The 14,124-nt window shown below is 38.6% G+C and overlaps 1 protein-coding gene across 4 annotated transcripts in view; it reads right to left on the bottom strand.

Annotated features, from left to right (window-relative positions):
- The window catches only part of PRKAG2 (protein kinase AMP-activated non-catalytic subunit gamma 2), a 244,625-nt gene that overhangs the window by 221,376 nt on the left and 9,125 nt on the right, over positions 1 to 14,124 (bottom strand). The gene's annotated exons all lie outside the window — the stretch shown is intronic.

Below are 14,124 nucleotides of genomic sequence, written 5' to 3'. Positions count from 1 at the left end.
ACACAAAGTTCTGGGAAAGTGAGCATCAGTACGGTGCAATTTGCCTCCTGGAATCATGAGACATGGCATACAAAGATCTGCTTGGAAAGAATGGATGTCAAGATCACATCCACTTCTACAGACCAAGGAAGTCAGCCACAAAGTGTGGAAAACTGTTACTGCTGGATGAATAAAATCAGGAATCCTGCGTAGGAGGGGCACAAAACTTATATACTGAAGGAGAGTGAAGAGCAGGGGAATGCTTGAAAAAATTGTAAAGTCCTGTATCAGGTGAGGTGCAAATGATTTCTGTTTCTGTAAGCATCTCTGCAAGCTTCACAGATGACAGGAATTGGCTTTAAATACCGATTTATTTTATTTTCTGGTATACATAAAACTGTGGGTGGGAAATGTGGGAGGCTCTCTTAAGTTGAGTGAAATATGTTCTTTATGCCCAGCATTACTGAGGTCCACACAAGACCTATTTCCACTGGGAGCTGGCCACGAGGTGAGTGGTCCCAAGAGTCTCAGTGCTGAACTCCAGTGGGTCTTGGTCAGATGCTTTGGGACCACAACAGCTTGGGGGAAAGGAGGGAGAGAGCAGTCATCCTCCTGTCAAATTTCCTCATGCCCATCCACACTACTCCTGATGGCACAAGACTAATCATGTAGAAGATATTTTTATTGTACAGTAGTAAGCTCCACTGAGCATTACTCTATTACCTGAACTAATAAAATTATCAGAATTATGAATATCTGAACTGATATTTAATATCTAGAAGATTATAATGACAAGCATTTTCTGTCTAGGAACTTCAAATCAGGACTGTAACACATTTGTATTTTGACTGCATATACTAAAAGAGTAATTAAATAATGTAAAACTAATTAAGAATATAGGAGGATCATCCATATGTAAAACCCACCATAAACAGGTCTAATTTTGTACCACATGAAAGATACAGAATTGCTGATATGCAGACATAAACATATGTGACATATATATATATATATCAAACCAGTCTCAAGCATTCCATATGAAATTTGCTGGAAGCAGGCCATTAATTACTAAAGCTGAGGCTAATCTTGAAATCTTATCATAACAGAAGTTTTGTTTTTATCAGGACTTGAGAATCCATATTCAACAAACATTATTTCACTGCCAAAATAAAATACAAAATACATGGTACAATGTGGTTGATTTAATGGAATAGTCAAATGCCACTCTTAGGCTGTTAATACTCAGAATTTACTTTTTGGTGTTTGGACAAACATTTATGCTGTTCTTCAAATATGTGAGGTTTGCTGTCATTCAACTCATCACCTAGGAGTGGAAACTCAGTTTATTTTAAGGTTTTTGGAGATAAGGGAGCAATTTTTGCCATTCATGTCTGCAGAATCTGGCAATAATCCCTTAGCAAAAGGCTTAGTCCCACCAGAGCACTGATGTCACATAAAATTAGGGCAAGTTCAGGAAAAATATTTTTAGTGTATTCTTCTCATTAACACTAAAAGAGAAGCTGAGGGAATCCCAGCACCCAAACAAATACACATAAAAGGTCACACAAATATTTATCACCAAATCACACAAAAAATTACAGCTTCAACAGTAAAGGTAAGTGAATGATACAATTTTCTTATCCATAAAAGAATTATATTCCTCATTAATTCTTTTCACAGCAAAGCTGCTTCATTATTTATCCTCTGGATAAGCAATTATTAGCAACATTGTTCCTGGGTAGTATATGTTGGTTTTCTCTTTAATATTTTCTATGAAATACCATATATTTCAAGCTGCAAAAAGCAAAATTGAAAGAAACTCCCAAAACTGAAGAGTTGCTCTAAGCAAATAAATAGCTCTTGGTATCAAAGGAGTGCTGGGCAGGAGGAAACATGTACTTTCTCCTTGAAGAAAACTGGAGAGCACTGGAATTACAGATTTATATAAGCTCTTTCAAAAAACATCAGCCTAACTCTGAGGGTCTTCTCAGCCAAATCAATTAAGCTGAAGTTTAAAGTAGTTATAAGAAAAAAAAAAAAAATAAAAAACAAGCCCTGTAATGAAAACATTTAGAACTGCAGTAAGTTTCTTGTGTATAACAGCAAGTAAGTTCTGGAATAGATTTTCAACAAATCGAAAAAGATAAAATGGTAATATATTAATGAAAGTGATTATATTTATTATGATAACAGGGTAATTAGAGGTGATTGGAATATGTTCCTACACAGAATGTAAATGTTAATTTGAGAATTAGGCCAAATGAGGTAGGAATACCAAAAGATTGGTGTCCAATTCTCAGCTTGATACCAGGGCTGGGTCTGCCCTGTTACTATGTTGTTTAAACACAGCCCCCAGCTTAACTCTTAGTCAGAGAAAAAAAAGGTAACCCATAAATTTTGGTGTTTTCAAGCTACAAAGCTGGAATTGAAAGCACCACAGATTAGCTCATCATGGACATTGTGTTATAAACTGAATTAAAGAATGTACTCATTTGGGTGAAAGACCGTTATACTCTTACAACAATGTTAATAGAAGTTAACTATTTTAATGCTCCAAGTCCTCTGATGTTTTCCAATACACATCCTTGCCCAGAAGGAGAGTTCTCCCAAAAATTACTGAGAAAGGGCAAGAGTGACTCATTTCAACCTCAGTCCTACAGACTGTGAGGTAGTTCTGAACATTATGAGACTTTTCCAGAGACTCTGGCATCATGTGGAAGTACCATGAAGCCAAAGGTGTGGCACCCACCATGAGCATAGAAACTCAAAATTATTCTCAAAATTATACCAATTAGACTGGAAAAGAGAAGACTTTGAAGTGATGTAATTGCAGCCTTCCAGTACCTGAAGGGAGCCCACACAAAGATGGAGAGACACTATTTACAAGAGCATGAACTGATAGGACAAGGGGAAATGGCCTCAAACTGAAAAAAATTTCTTTACTATCTGGGGCATGAGGCACTGGAACAGGTTGGCCAGAAAAGTTTTGGATACCTGATCTCTGAAAGTGTTTAAGGCCAAGCTGGACGGTGCTCTGAGCAGCCTGGTCTAGTGGAAGGTGTTCAGCATAATGCAGAGGTTTGTACTGGGTGGTTTTTAAGGCCCCTTCCAACCCAGGCTATTTTGTTATTCTATGCTGATGATTCTATGAAAGATTACTGTAGATGAAAGTATCTTAGGGAATAAATAATTGTGTGGTATAAAATCTGTGGAAGTGAAATACTTCCAGGGCAGCAGGCAATTCTTGTTGGAGGAAACAAGTTAAGGAAGGCAAACAAGGATGGAGGCCAAATCAATTCTCAGCTGCCACTGGACATGATAGTTCCAGGCCATGTCCCCTCTGCCACTAGAGCTGACACAGGAATGCATTGTTGTCTTTGTCCCCCCAAGTGACCACAAGGACCTTCTGCTCTGAGTCAAATGTCACCGCTGAGCTTCAGTGCTCGAGTGGTTTACAGACACACTGAGTAAATGCTGATGCCTTGTGGAGCTCTCAGAAACCTCCTGAAGTCAAATGCTGAACTTGTCTCTTGTAACACAAAACCACAAACCTGTCGTTTCATGTGCCTTTATCACATTAGATCTGGAGTTGGTTTTTTTAAGTCTTCCAATGAGCCAAAGTAAACCTATTTTTCATGCACTACCTATAAATCTATAAAATCTAAATTTTCTCTTTTGTTGATATAGCCTTGGTGATATACACTGATAATCATTGCTCAACATTTAAAATGTGCCTGTTTAAACTTGGTGTGGGTATTCTGCAGATTTTTTTTAGTGTGCCTGTGAAGGGTTTGCATGCTTTCTGCAAAGAAAATAAATAGAACAAATAGTATGGCACCACAAGTTGGTCAATTATTAGCTTTTGCATACTCAGATCATGGCCCTTCTTTACAAGGACACGTGTTAATATATAATAGAAGTGTATTTCAGTTCTTTTTAAATTGATTTTTCAGACGCACAGTGCAATCTTATAAGGTCAGATGGAAAGTAAGTAGCCAAAGACAGGCCTTTCAGAATATATGAGCCACTAGCCACACATCATGAGAAATAAAACTGGAACTAAACATATGAAAATGATTTTTATTTTGTAGTATAGCATTTGGCACCCACCAGCCTCACTTAAGCCTGGACAAACTATCTGTAATGGTCTTAAAATGTGATTTGAACATTTCCCAGATCAGGGAGACGTAGTAAATGTCAAGGGCCAAGTTTAGAACCCACTGCTTCAAGCTGCTGACCACAGCTCTGACAGTCCTGTGAAGCTGCAATTGCTTATTAATATCCAATTATCATTTTGAGGTTGTAGAAGTTGTAAGTGGGGAACAGAAAACAACTTTAATATGATTTTGTGAATAGAAAATGAGGTGGCAGGGAACTCAAAGTGGCCAGGGTAAGTACACATAGTAATCAAAATTTTTGTGGCTACATTCAGAGACAGAACTAGGAAAATGTGAGAGAGAAATATTTTATTCTGAGATGTATTAAGGCAAGTCAGAGTTTTGTGAACCAAAATATTCCCAACATATAGTTACAGATAAAAATGACCAGAGAAAAAGTAGGCAGATACTTAGAAAACAGTAGCCAGAGAACTGCAAACTGATTCGTGCAGCCTGAAGACAGAGGCTGAGCCAAGGAACCAGAGACTGAGAAACAGTCTGGGCTCACTAGCTCATTGGGAGACTTCTGATAAGATAAAGAAAATCATATCAGAACAGTCCAGTTCAGCCTTCAACAAGCTGCCTGAACTTTGTACTGTTATGTCTGGTACAGGCAATGTTAATGCAAGGAGGGCTGTGTTACAGGGCTTCACACCATGCTGGGACCGTGTTTATTCTGTACCAAGTTCAAAGTCACCCCGAAGTAAGAACACCTGAGAAAGGTTACAGCAGAGGTGTAAAGGTCTGAGGGCTCTACACTCCCATACACAACCCTGCCCACAAAACCAAAGAACACTTGGGTCTTATGTTTCATATATCTGATGGCTAAACTCTCCATCTCTTTGCTAAGCAGGGGCTAAGGAGGAAAAGGGCCCTTGAAATTAAGAGTATCTAGAAACTTCAAACTTCCAAACACTTCAATTCCCATTTTTGCCATCCATTTATCTTCATTAAATTGTTAAAAATTTAATTGCATTAAATTCCTAAAAATGAGAAGATTTCAGCTGCATTTTCAAATGGAATTATAATAATAATTTATTACTTATGAATTTCACATTAGATATTTATAAAGCTGTAATTTGCAAAAATCATCACCCTTTCTGAAGGGACCTGAAAGGGGAAAAAAAACCCAACCAAAACCAAAATCAATTCAAAACTGAAACCAAGAATGTGTTCTAATCAAACTGTACAACAGGAAAGTAAGGGTTTCACAGAGTACAGTAATGACCTTATCTCCTTCATTAATTTGAGTGCCCCATTGTAAGAGATAAGAAAAAGTGTTATCAGGGGTAGGTGACAAGATATTCTGCTTCAGGTTGGAACAGCTCTGAGTAACCTCTTTATCACTAAGACATGAAAAAGTCAGCTCTCAAATTTTCTAGGTGAGCCAAGTCTGATGTGGACAGCAGAAACTAATCAGCCTGTCAGCCTTCTACTGCATGAGGTGTTGGAACAGCTTTGAAAGGGCTTTATTGACAAACATAATCCTAGTGACCCATCTTATATATTTTTATAAATTTTTCCATTATTGAAAATCTTGTGGGTTTAAGTGTTGTTTTATCCCCAAATCTCTGTCAGTGGTAAAACAGATTCTACATAGGTGGCATATGAATTCAGCACTCCTTTCAGCATTGTGGATCTGTTCCTTGGGGGTAAATGACAAACTCCTGGAATACTTATTGCACACCAGCTGTGGGACTCACTCAAGTCACACGAGAAATCTATCACTGACGTGCAAAGCCCAAGCCACTGACAGCAAAAATTCCTGGGGTGAAATGCTACATTTGCTCAGCAAGTTTTAGTCAGAACAATGGCAAGCAGTGAAGTATTGGAGGGGTTGGAGATCAAGAGTCCCCACTACAATGCCACAGTATAAATTAGACTGACAATATAAATTACATCTCAACTTATACTGGTGAGATTCTCTAGTATTATATATTTCATTTATTACATGGGTGAGATATCAGTTATTTAAGTATACCCAGACACTTGACAGGAAAAGCCAAAACTGTTTGTAACTGTCTGGGTGAATCTAGGACAGAAGCATGAATGTAGCAAGCACTCTTCTGTTTATATTGTCTTGGGGTTTAAAGTGTGTTCACCTGCAGTTTGGGATGGGTCCACATGCTTTATGGGTTTGGTTTTCATTTTGTTGCATCAGAAAAAAAATCTGTATATAAACCTGGAAACCTGAGACCTGAGTTTCTTTTAGCTGTATGGATTTTATCCTAGCTGTACGGACTTTAACCTAGTTGTACAACATATGTAAACATGCTATTAAAGTTTCTATCTATTAACAGCTGTGAGGAAAACCTCAGAGACTTGATCAGTACAGACAGACAGGTGTGCAAGGAAGCTGGAATAAGAATTCTGAGACCTCTCTATGAGCTTAAATGCTTCATAATGGCAATCTGAAGGCCAACATTATGTTATTATGAAAGTTAATCATTAACCTATTAATATGTTTATCAATTTAAATTTTTGTTCACTACTGCATGAGAAAACAAAAACAGGTTGAGACTTCCACACAAATAGCAAAATCCCTGGCAGTTTTTTTACAAGCAGTTAGAGGGTGGCCTACTCCAAACCACTTAAGATCCACCTTTCCAGAGTATAGTATGTCCACAGTTTTTATTGAAATATGTGGGAGCAGGTCTAGTAAGATCTCCTTGGCCTCTGTCTCCATCATGGACACAATCCCATGTGGTTCATTCACTACACTGGCATTAGTGGTCTGAATCAAGGACAAAGAAGGCAACAGGCTCTTCCAGTGTGGGAATTTTGCCCAAAAGAAATCTTACAGGGGTTAAGTGCTGTGCTACTGTTTTCTCATTTGTAAACCAGGACTTATAAGTCTTTCCTATTTCAAAGGGCTATGGAATGATAAAGGGTTTAATACAGATAGACTGCAGTAATAACATAAAATGCTACAATATCCATGGAACATTCTCTGGGAGCCTAACAGATTCAGACAAAAATGTTTTTAAAAGCCATAGCTGGAAAAGCAAAGCTGTCTTTTCCTTCTGTTCCGAGGCAGCTTTGGCAGGAAGAACTATACTGCAGAGAGCACACAATAATTTTTCTGATTTAAAATGTGAAAAAAAAAGGTAAGGACTGTGTTACAAGAACATGGCACTATAAAAGGATGATCTAAAAAAGCCCACTGCATGTGGTTTATACAAATATCACTGAGCCCACAGTATCTCCTGGTTTTGTTCAGGCTGTCTCTTGAAAAGAGGACACCCATTATCTATTATCTGCAAACAGATAAGCATTTAATTCTAGGTGAACAGTTTTGTCTATGGAGAAACCCAATGAAGTCAGCAGAGCTCCCTGTGTACACATAAGGATGGTAATTTTAGTCCAGCTACAGCATTAGAGTTTTGGATCCTGACTTTCAGAACTTTAATATGTTCAGCATGTTACACAGCTCCAGCAGTAACAGCCAGAGACAGGCAGCAAGAGAATTTTATAATCGGGCCCTTAGCACCATACTGGACTGACCCTTCTGGTTTAAACTTTCCATGACAGGACAGCGTGCATGAGCATTGCTCTGAGGGAATTTCTCTCTTCCATCTGCTTTTGCCAATAATGTTGGCTAGTGAAGACTGCTGTGTAAAGAAAAAAAAATAAATATCCCAGTTTACCCTCTAACTTCCAGGCCTTCATCCCCAGAACACACAGATTTAAAGGAACCTTTTGTGCAATACAAAAAATAAAACAGCTGGCTGCCCACAAGGCCTCACCCAAGACAAAACAGTAACAGCCCTTCAGTTAATCTATCTTCCTGGCTCAGCCAGATGCCAAGGAATCCAGAGCCTCCCAGACTTCTGGGAAGCAAGTAAATACCATAAAATGCCACAGGTCAAACCATCTAATGCTGCTTTACTGCCCCTGATCTGTAGTTGTTGGGAGCTGCTCGTCCTCAGGCTCACAGCTCCTGCTGATATTCTGGTGGCAGCACTAGCTGGCAGGATGCTGTTGCTGCTAGGACTGTGCTGTTCCTCTTACCACAGCAAAAATGAAATCACCTCCTAGATTACATTCCAGAAAAGGCCAGGTATCTGCAATTGCCCCTTTGTGAAAATGTGTGGGAGAACAAAAAAAGTCAAATGTGAATATGTGTGTGTCCTTGGTTGCTTGGTTGAGGTTCTTTTCCTTTTTTTTTTTTTTCATTCAGCTAAATACTTTTGGTGTGTTGGAAACAAAAAATCAGCCTTGGGCTAATACCTGCAGATTAAAAGGTGAAGTTGATCACTATCAAAATACTTTGTGACCTAAAATGAAGCTCTGAGTAATCATCACAATTGGCTAAAAGGAAATGGAAGAATTAAACTTCTTTAAAGCACACAGTCATAGAATGGTTTGGGTTGGGTTTTTAAAGCTTATCTAGCCCCAGCAACAAGCAGGGACGTCTTCAATCAGACCAGGTTGCTCAGAGCCCCATCCAAGCTGACTCTGAATGTTTCCAGGGATGGGGCATCCACCATCTCTCTGGGCAACCAGTGCCTCGCCACCCTCATTGTAAAACATTTCTTCCTTATAATTGTCACCATCATAGTGACCTTGTCAGACAGAGTGCCCAACACTTAAGTTAATTTGATCTCTGAAAGCTTAATATAAAGCTTAAATAGTTTTAACTTTGTATGGTCTGGCTTTCTCCATCAGGCTGGAACACAAGATTTGATGGCAGGGTACCAGCAATGCTCTTGTTGTTAGTAGCAAGACTCTTGGCATTTCAGCCCCATGTTTCAGTTATGTATATGGATGTCTATTACTAGAAAATCAGAAAAATCACACAATCTCCTTATCCCATCACTTTTTATCTCGGTTTCCTGTAAGTCAAGAACATCTTCTTATGCCCTGAGAGCTGAGCTGAGGAATGGAGGTACAGTGAAATGATTTGTATATGACAGTCAGTGATCTAAGAAGAAACTGAGCATAAATCTACAGAAATCATGGTTGCAAGCCAAACCAGATGACCACATTTGAACCAAATCGTGCTAAATTAAATAAAATCTTTCTGTAGCACCCAGCATGATGTTATTTATGCCTTGAAACAGCATATTTCTTTCCCAGATCTTCCTGTCCAATCATTTAAAGGCTTGGTCCAAAAGAGATAACATAGAGAATCTGACTGTCAAAAGATCTGCTGCCAGCTGCAGTCACCTGCAGGGACTGGGAAGAAAGACATGACTGATGATAGCATCAAGACTTTGGCTGAGATTGTTACGCTTCATAAAGCTGTCATTGTTTGAAAAGTGATGTCTGTTCCGTCTGCATCATGATGGAACCAGCAGTGATCCATCCCTTGGATTCTACCCAAGGAAAGGCCAAAGAGAAACACTGAAAACAAAGAAAATGGGCAGACTACTGTTGCCTGCCTCTGCCCCCAACCACAACCCACATGAGCTCAGTTTGTTGTTTTGGCAGGAGAGCAGGCACTGAATAAGCAAGAAGAGCTGAAACTGGCAGAACAGTCAGAAAAGTATTTAGAGTTGTTTATGTATGAATGATTGCAGGGTGGGAAGGGCAGACTTATTTGGATAGATCAGGTAAAGCCCTGGGGGCAGCACTGAAAACAGAGCCCTTTGCAATCAGATGAGTAACATGACCCTGGACTGCTTTCTCTTTTCCCTCTGTGCACACTCCAAGTTGCAGTCGAGCTTTGCCTTGGAGTACTTTTGAACGTTTCATTCACAGGTATTTGTTAAATCCTGCTATAGCCCAGAAGATGCCTACCACTTTAATCCTCTCTTAACAACTCAGATTTTTGGAGTTGTAGCCAAGGTTCACTTGCTGACTCTCAGCCTCAGGAGGCCTTGGAATATTTGGACGGTGTATTTACCTTCCTCTGATTTCATTACAAGAGTGATACTTCTATACTACCTCCTCTAAAGGAGGGACAGGTCCATCACTGGTAGCATAGGTGTGACACCACCAGCCATGCTTAATTGCATTCAAATTCAGAATAGTAAACACAGAACTGTGCAAACACCATGTCTGTTTTGCAGAGTTAACCTGATTGAGAAATTGCTGCTGTTTGAAATGTTTGCCGCTGCCTTTGTTGTGGGGATTATTCCTTTTGTAAACACAGCCACTGTGGGGCAGCAAGACATAAGCATTTGATAGAGTGTGCTTTGCCTTCTGCCTGCAGATGAGTGGGATGATGCAAATGTCACCACCCTTTGCCAGAAGCACATTTCCCCGGTCAGGGTGACTTGGTGACTTGGTAATCATGATAAGTTTTGAAAGTAATGTTGAGATAAGGCAGCACCAAAACTGCTTTAAGTAGTTTATGTGTCTATTCTGAGAGAAGATGTCAACAACTCATAGCTTGAGGACGTTTGAACTTCCCTTGTGCACGGTGCCAAATTCTGCGTTCTCAGGAGGCTCACGCCTACATGCAAACAGACAAGTTGCTATTTGCTTTTGCCATTTTCCCAGAGGAAATGATGGTGCCAGACAAGTGTGAGCAGACCAGCCTCATATAGTGTGTCTGGCTGCGTGGTTTGTAACTCTGCAAATTGAAATGATGAGCACTCCCACCACACTCAATGACCACACTCTGGTCATTGCCCAGGGACACAGAAGGGTGACTCTAATCCAGGAGAGCATGAGATCCTCCTTTGAGCATCAAGTCTCCAGACTCAGACACACAAGCTCTTTCCAAATTTGTATCAGGGTTTTATTGGAATTCTCACTACTCTTCATTGCCTTGGATTCCTAGAGCACCTGCACTCAACGTAAACAAAGATTTGGACCCCAGCTGAAGAAGGGGAATTGTAACTGATGCAAGATTGATAATGGAGAAATAACTACTGGAGCTCATAATTATAATTTAGAGACATAAGTTAACTAAAACAGTACAGAAGCTATTTTTTTCCAAGTTTGGTCTTGCCATTAAAATGAGATACAGACTATTAAAACTGGTTTGGGTAAAATACAGAAAATCTACTTGCTAAAAATAGGAAATCAGATGCAATAGTCACTCCTGAGGACTAATTTTGAGCCAGATCTCTGACATAAAGTACTACCATGTTTATGTGCACTGTGACAGCCTTTCTCATCTTCCATTTGAAAAACCAAGGTTTTCTGACTTTAAATATAGTCAATAATGATTGTGAGTTTTATTTAATGCAAGCTGGTTACTGAGCAAGAAAACAATCAACTTTAGTTTTCAGTTTATCTATGTAATACATAATGTAAGAATTTTGTAAACCTTTCTTTGCCCTTTAAACATAAATCACAAGGAATAAAACCTTTAGTTCAATCAAAATTTGTGCTTCTTGATAGGCTTCCACATGAATTACCTAATTATATCAAAGAAGCAGATTAAAAGGATTTACTTAGTGATCCTGGGTAAGAGGGGAACAAATGAGGAAGAAAAAATAATGGCAAACCTCACAGTAATGGAAATTGTCTGTTTTGTTTTTTTTCTTAGGCGTCAAGATATCAGAAGTGAATGCTGAAGTTATCCTTAGATAAGTCTCCCAGAGTAAGAGTTAACCATTATAAGTTAAATCAGTGTTACAGACTACATGATGAAGAGCCATGGGCTGAAGTGTACAAGTTTCAATGCCTGAAACAGCCTGGACATAACAGTACAGAGCTCTCTGCAGGTTAAAGGATCTTCTCTCTTTGCAGGGTTAAGGCACAATCTGAGAGAGCAAAGAAGCCACTTATCTCCTCAGTAAGAGCACCATGGACATTAAAAAGATTGTTAATAGCTGCTTTCTTTTTCCTTTTTCTTCTCTATGGGACATTACCAGATACAGAGATCTGAAGTTTTGTGTTGGGTTTTGTTTTGGTCAGGTCTAGGGGGTAAATACTTTTCAATGTTAAATATACACATACAAAACACTTGGAAAGAAAATTTTTGAAGACTGACTAAAAAGTCTTTATTTTAATACTAGCCAAATTGATTTTTACCTTTTTTGCTTTTATATATTCTCTATATTCTTTACACATATATTTGTAGCTCTGTAGCCTATTACTGTATTTGTATCTGGCTTCAGTAGTTTTCTCTACCTCTTCTCTACCCTGACAAGCAGAAAGACAAAACACATTTCAGCAGCTCCAAACCCCATGGGTCCAAGGCCTCTATCCTATCTTGGCTTTCTGGGAGCCAAGGTTGAAACCAGCTCTTTCAGACACATTGTCATAAAAAAAAAGTTCAGTTCCTGTCTAAAAAGGGGCTACAGAAACTGTGGAACCAAAAGGGGGGAACTGCTTCATCACTTATGCTTCTAATTGGAGATTCTTGTCAATTATACTAATTTGCTAAATTTATAGAACTGTATTCACCTTATGTGGGGTGGGCACTTTTCCATATCTGTCCCTTGGAGGCCACCAGTAAATTATATTACCTCCTATACTAATATTGTCTTGAAAGTATGTTGCTTTATTTCCAGATCTTTAAGGCATCAAGTTAATACTTCACACACATGAAAAGGATTTTGTTTTGGACTAGTATAAAAAGTATTAAAGCATTAAAAATTATGTGATTTTGGAAAGGAAGGATATATCTAATGCTGCTGATCACCAGCTTTTCACCACCCTTTGAAAGGTAAAATAATTGCAGAAATTGATGGGACTGAACATAACTGGCTATCAAAAACCCTACACTGGTTGTAAAGTCAATTTGAAATAGGTAAGTTCAAAATTTCATAGTCCCAGGAAGAACCAGCCACAACTTCCCAACACTCTGATCACCAGACTGTACATCAAAGCATATGGTGTAATGAACTTCAGCCAAAAGCAGTGAAAATAAAGCTGACTGGGAGATAAAAGTTACCTGAGTGTGTTCAGGCTACTCAGTATTTTGCTTCCCCAGTGCACTGTTGTGGGGACCCACCTAGTGAAACCAGGAAGAATTGCACCAGTCCAGAACATGAAAGAAAGGGACTGTTGAGCCAAGGAGACAAATAACTGAACAATATAATTTAGTATATTGAAAGTGGTGAAACATGTGGCAAGACGAGAGAGACCACAAATTCCAGCCAACCTACAGTCACCATCTGGTATTGCTTTGTAACTCTCAGATAACTTGGTTTCAAAATCTGTTGCAGCAGAAGCTTGCATTTAGGAGAATGGATAATATCTTTTGGTTTAACTCAAACTGGTGCACTGCCAGACAACATATTTGGGACTCATGCTCAGCATTACCAGCCTGAGCGCCAACAAAATCTGGAGTTGGTCTTTGTAAAATCAGAAGAATGGCTTTGTTAAAAAATACTAGAAGCTATTTCCCTTTGTCTTTTCACTTATTTTTTTATTTTTAATTTGACTCTGTTGGATGAGCCATCATTTTATGTATTTGTCAAATCTTTAAGGCTTTATTCCTGTGATCACAAGAACTGGAGGCTTTCATTACAATGAAAGCTGAAATTTTTATCTTCTTTCTTTTTGGCAACAAAAAGAAACAAAGGCTGTAAGAACACACCAGGATGGTTTGATTTACAGCACATTTTTAAGCAATGAAGTGCTGAAATTAAATTTTGTTACAGCCAGTATCGATCTGTTCAAAGGGATTTTGCCCTCATTTCCTCATTTCCAAGTCCTCACTTATTTGATCCACAAAAGAACGAAAATTTTCATTAGTAAAAAATCTCCAGAATATGCAGGCATTAAAATCAGATACCTGTCTCAACACCTGGTATTTTCTCTTGATGATACAAAATTATATACTTTTTTTTTCCATCACAAGGGCGTACAAAAAGGATTGAGATTTGGATTAATTTACTTATGAAAACAGTTTATAATACTCTTTTTCTTCTTGAATGAAGCAACAAACACATTTTGTTTTGTCATCCTCCAAAAGAGAATTTCAAATACTAAATATCCAGTTATAAACAGGTAATTTATAGCACAGGAACTCACCCCCCAAACTCTTAGAATCACCTACTTTTGATTCTGCTCTTGTCTACACATATTTAGGTCCTTATGGTTTACGTGACTTTATTTCTTGAAAATTCCTGGATAATCA

This window comes from Cyanistes caeruleus, chromosome 1 (genome assembly GCF_971803275.1).
Source record: "Cyanistes caeruleus chromosome 1, bCyaCae1.hap1.1, whole genome shotgun sequence".
NCBI lineage: Eukaryota > Metazoa > Chordata > Aves > Passeriformes > Paridae > Cyanistes > Cyanistes caeruleus.
This window is presented reverse-complemented; position numbering and strand designations above follow the sequence as displayed.